Here is an 8,351-nt window from a genome sequence, read left to right as displayed (position 1 = left end):
ATGTATTATTGGGTGTCACTAGTATACTGATGATATTGTATCCCAAACTGACAAATGGCTTCCAGTAGCTTCACTAGTCATGTTAAATAATAGAGGGAAGAGGTGAACTCTGTGGCACCCCTTAAGTGAGCAGCAGCTGCCTGGATAACCTCTCTTCTCCAATAGGTACCGTCCAATCAGCAAGGAGCAGAACTATGCCAAAGAGTGCCTCTGAGTCCCAGCTCCCAGTATCGGTCCAGAAGGATATCATGATGGATGGTACTGAAGGCCACTGAGAGGACTACATGTAGCTAGGATTATATCCTGGACCTTCACCCTTAGCTGATGCCTATTTATGCAGAATCTATAAGATAATACAAGAATCAAGATAAACATTCTTCGAATATAATTCAGTGATCTGGAAGTATGGAGCAAAAAGGAACAGGAATGGCAGTGTAAGTGGGTTAATAGCCTGAAAACAAATGCTGATTATTGAGCACAACATAAAAAGCAGCAGGACAGTTTTCAGCATAGATCTTTCACAACAGTGATTAAAGGACAAGGGAAAGATCAGTACGACCTCATTCATAATAGGCAGATCTACCATAGACCTAGATTTATGGCATTTCACAGCAAGCACTTCCATCTTTTTTGATTCAGTTTACTTTCTTTCATCCAACCCATTGCTGCCCGTAGGCAAGTATTCAGGGGAGCTATAACATTGCTTGATGACATTGCCACAGAGAAAGAGGTGTGAATGCCATCAACGTATCTCCTGATGCTCTCTCTCAAGGGTTTTATGTATATGCTAAAAACATCAGAGGCAAAATGGTACCTTGAGGGACTCCATATACCAGCTCCCAATTTGTGAAGTAGTTGCTAGTCCAATAGCAACACCATCTCGATCTAGAACCGTTCCAACATAAAGAACTATTGCAAAAAGTGCCCCCAGTCCTGAAACCTGCCAGGCAGTCCAGAAAGAGACCTTGGTCAATAATACTATAAGCTGCAGAAAGATCTAGGACAGTGTTTTTCAAACTCAGCAACTTTAAGATGTGTGGACTTCAACTCCCAAAATTCCCCAGCCAGCATGCTTCTGTTAATGTAACCTTACAATAAAGTAGAATTAGCTCATCTGGTCATGCTTCCTGTCTAGTCTACCTCCTAAGGCTGACACCAATCTTGTAAGTCTGAAAGTACTTCTCTCCCCCCGTTCCCTTTACAGCCCCAAAACTAGGGAGGGTTTCTTCTGAGCCTCTTGCCCTGTCCACATTCCTGCTGTGAGCTAAGCTGCCTTTTATCTGACTGTTCCCTTGGTTGTGTCTTGTTGCCCTGTGTCCTAAGGTCATTCCCACATGCCATTACAGTGGAACCTCGGTTCACGAACTTAATTGGCTCCGCGACTCTGGTCGCGACCCGAATTGATCACAACCCGAAGCAAATTTTCCCATAAGGTTCAATGTAATTACCGTTAATCCGTTCTGGCGTGGAGGACAAGGAGGTGGCTATTGCTTGGAGGGAGAGTCCCCCTCCCTACGACCATGTGTCGGGGTGGAAAATGGCCGCGGATCACGTGTCGGGGGGGAAAAATGGCCACAGATCATGTGTCAGGGGCGGAAAAATGGCCGCGGACCATGTGTCAGGGGCGGAAAAATGGCCGCGGACCGGGTCACTGGAGGGAAAATGGCCGCGGATCCTGTTCGTGACCCAATCCAGCGTTCACGAACGGAGGCAAAATTTTGCAACCGGAGCTGTTTGTGACCCGAATTGGTCGTGAACAGAAGTGTTTGTGACCCAAGGCACCACTGTATATGGGATGATTCTAAGGCTGAGCTGCATCTTAGCAGGCCTGAGGCTCCCTCAATGGTCTACCTCAGTTCCCTGAGACCAACAGAGAAACTAGCATAATGGATAGATTGCGTGTTCAGAAAAGATGGAAGGTTTGTGTGAATTAACAAATAACCACTTGAAGAACCAGTTACGGCATCTTGTTCTTTTCCTGTGATCTATGTGCATCTCATGTATAGGTGAGGAACAAGCTGTAATTACTGGAGGTGGAGCAAGCAGAGTAATGATGACAGCACTGCCAGTCCAAAACTAGTGTGAACATCAGCTTGCAGACTGACAGAGAAACTGGTAATCATCAAAACAAAAAGCAGATGCAGGCTGCCTTTCCTTTACAAAAGCAACAGGCCTCCTCCCCTTTTTCCAGCCACCATAACAGCAGGAGTAAATGTCAAGCATTTTGCCATCATAATTGTGTATATATAGATACCTCATTAGAAAGTAAAGCACTCTGGAATTCTTGTCTTGTAACCATATCCCTCCTCCTAATAAATATCACTTATCTGAGGATCTTTCAGAGTTGTTTCTTGAATTAACTGTTTCCTGTCTAAGCTGTGTAAAGGAAAGTCTGACAACTAGCATCAGACCAGTCTCGGTTTCCAGCCAATAGTGTCTTATATAGGTCAAAATCTGTGTCCAAGTTGTAACAAGAATTATCTCAAAAGTGCTGCATCCTGAAATGCCACAGCAGAAGTCAGTGGAGATCCTACTAAATGAGCCCCATTACTTAAAGTGGTAGAAGGTTGTCAGATTGGCAGATCAAGATGATAGCACTCATAACCCAGCATACTATTAACTGAGGAAACTTACCAAACCTCTCTTCAGTTGCCCATAACAAGTCAGGAGACGTATTTATCAGAAGAAACCAGCCCTGCCAGGAAAAAGAGCCAAAGCCTCCTATATGTGTAAGGAGTGTGAAGACATTTTTTGAGGATGACTCAGGAGAAGGGAAAACAGGCAACATGGTTTCCTAGTTTATACTAAAAGAGACAATTTTACAAAGAAACTGGAAGTGAGGACCAAGCACTACTTTATCCTGGTGGAACACAGTATAAGGTAGATCTTCACAAAATGTCGCTAATTCGCCAGCTCTGTTGCCAGAAGTTACTAATAAAAAACACATTTTCATTGTCAACCAGCAAAGATCAATTGCAGTCAGTGGTTCAAATACTTTAACATCGAAGTAGAAAGAACATGGAGATGCTCCAGGAAGTAGCCAGAAGTAGGAACAGAAGATAAAGATTCTATTGTCCTTTGAGGAACCACTTTTTAAGCAGTTATGAACAGGACTATATAATCTTCTATGGGAACAAGCTATAATAGTTGAAAGATAAAACTTTAATGAGAAGATGTAATTGTATGTGGGAATGACCTTGGGAGACAGGAGGAAGAGCCATAGACTAGACAACCATCGTGCAAAGTCCATAGAAACAGGGGTATGGGAAGCATTTCAGAAGGGACCCTCCCTAGTTTCCCAGAGAGTAAAAGGAAAGGAGGGGAGGAATACTTTCAGACTTGCAAGATTCTGTTAATGTAATCTTACAATAAAGATAAAGCTAGTATTCATTGATGTGCTTCTTGTCTGGACTACCTTGAAGGGCTAACAGAAGAAAATCAAACTAAACAAAATAAAATCAAAGAGATAGTAAAAAAAAACAAAAAACCGATGTGCATCAAATATAAAGCCATGTTCAGCAGAGGCAAAATTAGAAAACATATTTCAGCTGATACATTTTTCCACATGGATGATCCATAAACCAAAATGGCTGGTGTCAGAGGACCACATTGTGGTCAGAGGACCACATTATCCATGCTGTAAGGGATAAAGCTTGAAAATCTAGATAGTGAAGAACTTCTTGACCCATTGAGACCCATTAAGAGAAGGCCCTTAAGATACAGTATACAGCGGTGGTACCCATGGGCAAAAATGAAGATAGAAAATCATAGCCGCAGTGTAAAAACTAAACAGTTGCCCTACCAAAAGTTCACTTCTGAAAGCTGGTTTAATCAAGAATGTATAGAGGGGGAAAATGGTTTTATAGAAACTGAGATGTCTTGTAGGTTCAAGTCTATTGATAGTCTCTCTGTATGATGTGCCTTTTAAACTTAAAAAAAACAACAACTTCCCTCCCCAAGATTATTACTTAAAGGAACCATCTATACAATCTGTTAAGGTTAGGTTAAGCCTTTTCCAGGCACATTAATAGCTATTTCAGTGCAGGTTTGCCTATCATGTTTCCCCTAATGTGCAGGTGCCAAGTTCTCAACTCTTCTATAAATTATCAGGCAATCCTACAAATGACCATGTTGGTTGTCTACTTAAGTGGCTGCCTATTTCTGCCTCAAATTTAAAATTTGATAAAGTTGGCAAGGCCCCAGGAGATGACTATATTCCAGCTGGGCTCATTAAGGCAAACTTTTGAATATGGAGTTCTAGCCTTGACATTCCTTTTATCAACAAGACATTCCTGATAATTGGGGCATGGCTATTATTATCCTGTTTTATTCAGTGAACTACCAACCTGCAAACCTCCTGAACCAGTACCGAAATTATATACCTGTATTTTTCCGACTATAAGACGATACTTTTTTCTAAAATCCTTACCTTAAAAACTGAAGGGCGTCTTATTCAAAGAAGTCAGCCAAGAATCGCCCGGTTCCAAACTGCCCATACTTTGTTTCTGCAGAGAGGCTTCCTCCTATTGCTAGCCCCCAATCACGAGTGAAATAGCTTGTCTCCCAAACAGACTTCCTCCAATCACGAGCCTGATGTAACTGACGTCAGCTGATGCTGAACAAACCAATTAGAGGAAGGCTGATTGCAGAGACACGCTATCTGCAGTTTCACTCGTGCTTGAATGTAATCAGTTAAACAAAAGCCTGGAAATAGAGCTCCAGAGAGATGGTTTGGACCTCCTCCCACCGAGTGTATCAGGTCAATGTTAACTACTTACTAAATAAAAATGTGTTCTGCACTATCTTTAAAATATTGATTTTTTAATTTTGGGCTGGAAAAGTGGGGGTCGTCTTGTACATGGGGGCGTCTTATTGTTGGAAAAATACGGTATATTGGAAACCTCAGGACTGGCTGGAGCCTTCTGGCTGAGGAACGTGCAGGCTTTAGAGCAGAATGTTCTTCTATGGACCAAGTATTGGTGTTACAGCATATTTTTTAAAAAATATTTTAGTAAACCCAGAGCAGTCTGTAAATGACATTTGTTAATTTTATTAGTGTGCTTTTGACTCCATCTCTAGAAAAAATCTTGTGGGGAAAAGTTTAAGTTTTAAAGCACAGATATAGGCCTACTCCTGCTTGCATATATACTCCATATGTATGTAAACTTCCAAGTAAGATGCAACCCATTGAGATAACTTAAATTGTATCCCAACTCAAAAGGGATCAAAGCAGGGCTGTTCACTAGCTTCTTTGCTTTTCAATCTTTACATAATACCTTTGGGTCCTTGCATAATCCAGATTCCCACCCTCCCTAAATAGCTTGAGAAAGTTTTCCCTTCTTATGAAGAAGATGCTGTTTTATCACAGACACCAAACAGCCTCAGAAGAATGCTGAAGACCATTGCTGCAGTACTGTTTCTTCTAATTATCAGAAGACAAAGATGTTGTAGTTGTCCAAAGCCCCAAGATGAATAATCGAATATACACAGCAACATCACTGAGCAGAACAAGTGCTTCAACTATCTGGTGGTTGTATCCCCTGGCTCAGATAGAGGGCTTCAGCTGAATATGCAGTATAGACAGTAAAGCGATTTGGGTTTTTCTGTTTAAAACAAAGTGATTTCATTCCTGCTGTCATTACATTATTTGACGCTAAGTTACTGGCTTAGTTTTTTATATGGAGTTCAGACCATGCCCTATTATCATCCTCAAGAAATATTGCAACTTCCTGAGGACAGTGTTTCATATTCCCAAGTGTGTCCGTAACACCTCCTTGTGGCTGGAGGCCAGTTTACCCAAGGTGGAGATTCATGCTTGGCTTATCTTTAATCTCTGGCTAAAGTTTAACTTCTGTCAACTAGCAATTCAAAGCACTTGTGCATCTTGCCACATTGTATATTTTTTAAAAATAGGAATGTGTATAAGCTTATTTTATTCCTTTTAGCAAACTTTCTAGGACGGGCAACCTATTATTTGTAAGATAGCAACATTTTGTGGCAGTATGCAGAGTGAGCAACATACAACACCGACTCTCTCACCAATAGGAGCATATAAATCTGTTGTTTTCATATTACTGTTTTACTGTAGTATTAGTCTAGATTACTGTTTCTCAACCGTGGCAACTTTAAGACATGTGGACTTCAACTCCCAGAATTCCCCAGCCAGAATGGCTAGCTGGGGAATTCTGGGAGTTGAAGTCCACACAGTGTTAAAATTGTGAAGATTGAGAAACAGTGGTCTAGATTTTTAAATTCTTGTAGGGTATTGTTAGTTGCTGGCCTTTGCCTACAGTAAAGGATTCATTTAATACTGACAATAGCAGTTCTAGTTTAGGTGGCCACTATAGGACAATTGAAAATGGGATTGAAAATAGTTATGGTCAATAATGGCAACAATCAGGGTAAGCCAAATATTTGGAGTGACTAAAACATGGTGAAGCAGTAAAAGGGGTTAGTGATAGCAGTCACAATCACACTTGGTCAGAACTAAAGGCTCCATATGACATCATCCAGGATTCAGTGCAGAACAGGAGTCAAGTGACTGGGTATCCTGTGTCAAGTGACGGGAGTCAAATGACCTTGGTATCCATATAGCCAAATATATGAAAATATCCTTTCTTGGAAGAGTAGATCTCTTCTTGGAAATTAATGAAGCTACTCAATGGCCTGTTTTGGAGATTCCAGCAACAGCAGCAGCATGTAGCAGCCTGGATTGTCATTTGTGGAAAAAAATGCTTTTTCATTCCTAAGCAGGATTGCAAATCAGAAATACTTGTTCAGTCAGTCTGAATGTTTAGATCCTTAAGTGGTGGTGACATGGAGTGTTCTGGTATGGGTGACAGAGCTTGGCACTTTTTAGATTTCTGTACACATTTTCATTTATCCTCAAACTTTTGAAATTAGCTTCCTGACACCAATCTCACCATTGTCACAGCCTGGAGGATTTGTTCCCAGAACCAAGCTTGGGGACACAGTGAATGGTTACGGGGTGCCTTCTCAGTAAAGCCCTGACAACATCAGCAAAAATCAAGCAACCTTCATTCAGACATGAGACACAAAACATTTCGTGTGGGGGGGGGGGGGAATTACTGCCACACTGAAGGCATTTACTAAACCAGTTCTTCAAGGCCAAGGCCAGTTCTCTCTCTGGCACAAGGAAGATGGGGACAAAAATACAATATAACTTTATTACAGAAAAACTAACAGGTAACAAACTTTTAAAAATAAAAACTATGTAAAAAGAGCTCAGCAACAGCCTCAGGAAGTAAATTCCAAGTTGTTTTATTTGTGGTTGAAAAGAACTTAATGAAATTACAGGAAACTGCTGAACACAGGAAAGGAACTTCTTGGGCCCACAGTTCTAGAATGTGCCAATGATGCCTGCCCAGCCACAAAAATGCACCTACCAATATACAGGTGCCCGAATCGCAGAGGGACTGTTCTAAGCGTAGTCAATTGGTATGCTCAGAAAAGTGGAACCCCATGGAAAAGATCTGACAGCCTACTGCCAGTCTTCTCACACACCACAGACCTTTTCACTACAGAATGGGCAAGCGTCTGTAAGATTCAGCTATTCTTCTGCTCCGTTCTTCACGTTTGGTATTTTCACCACAAGCTCTGGATGAGTTCAGCCAATCCAAAGTCAGCCCACCCAGAACACTATAGGCTGCTCCCACCTTCTTCCTCCCCCAGGCAGGGATCTGTCTTCAATACTACAGATGTATACTAAAACTTTACAACTTTAATAGCTTTTATATAACATTATTTCTTAACTATTTTCAGGACTACACTCCCCCCCAGTGGCATACAGATATATGCAATTAGGACCAAAACTTAATAGATTCTGTCTACAAGTTTGCTGCTGAACCTAAAGATGTGTTGATTTCCATAAGAATTGAGTCTTATGTCATTCTGCAGGATAACCAAATAAATGCCATTTACCCTTACTACAGCCAAGCCAGCAAAGACTAGGTAGCATAGCTTGACGCCTCACAAATGAATACGTTTCTTTTTGGTGTCTAGTTATGCGTCACTGCCAGTATCTGCCCTAATTTCCCATCTATCTGTTCTCCTTTGTCATGTCTCCTGTCATTATGAACAATCTATTCTGACTTCCAAGCCTGGTAGTCTTTTAAAATAGCAATGAGGGATTAATTTAAACCTATTTATATTACTTTTTAGTGTGCCCTAATACGAATGGCAAAATGTATGAACCACATTACTGAAATTTATTAAACTGAAATAGTCAACGAGTGCCCAGTTTTTCTCCTCATGGTTCAGAATTATCTGTATACTACTAAAACTGTTTGTAACCTCCAATTGGCCGAAATGGTGCATCATAGGGATAACTT

The sequence above is a fragment of the Python bivittatus genome, unplaced genomic scaffold, assembly GCF_059951505.1.
Source record: "Python bivittatus isolate LINGU-HERP-01145 unplaced genomic scaffold, Pbiv_v1 ctg000590_np1212, whole genome shotgun sequence".
NCBI lineage: Eukaryota > Metazoa > Chordata > Lepidosauria > Squamata > Pythonidae > Python > Python bivittatus.
The sequence above is the reverse complement of the archived record's forward strand: the minus strand, read 5'-3'. Positions refer to the sequence as shown.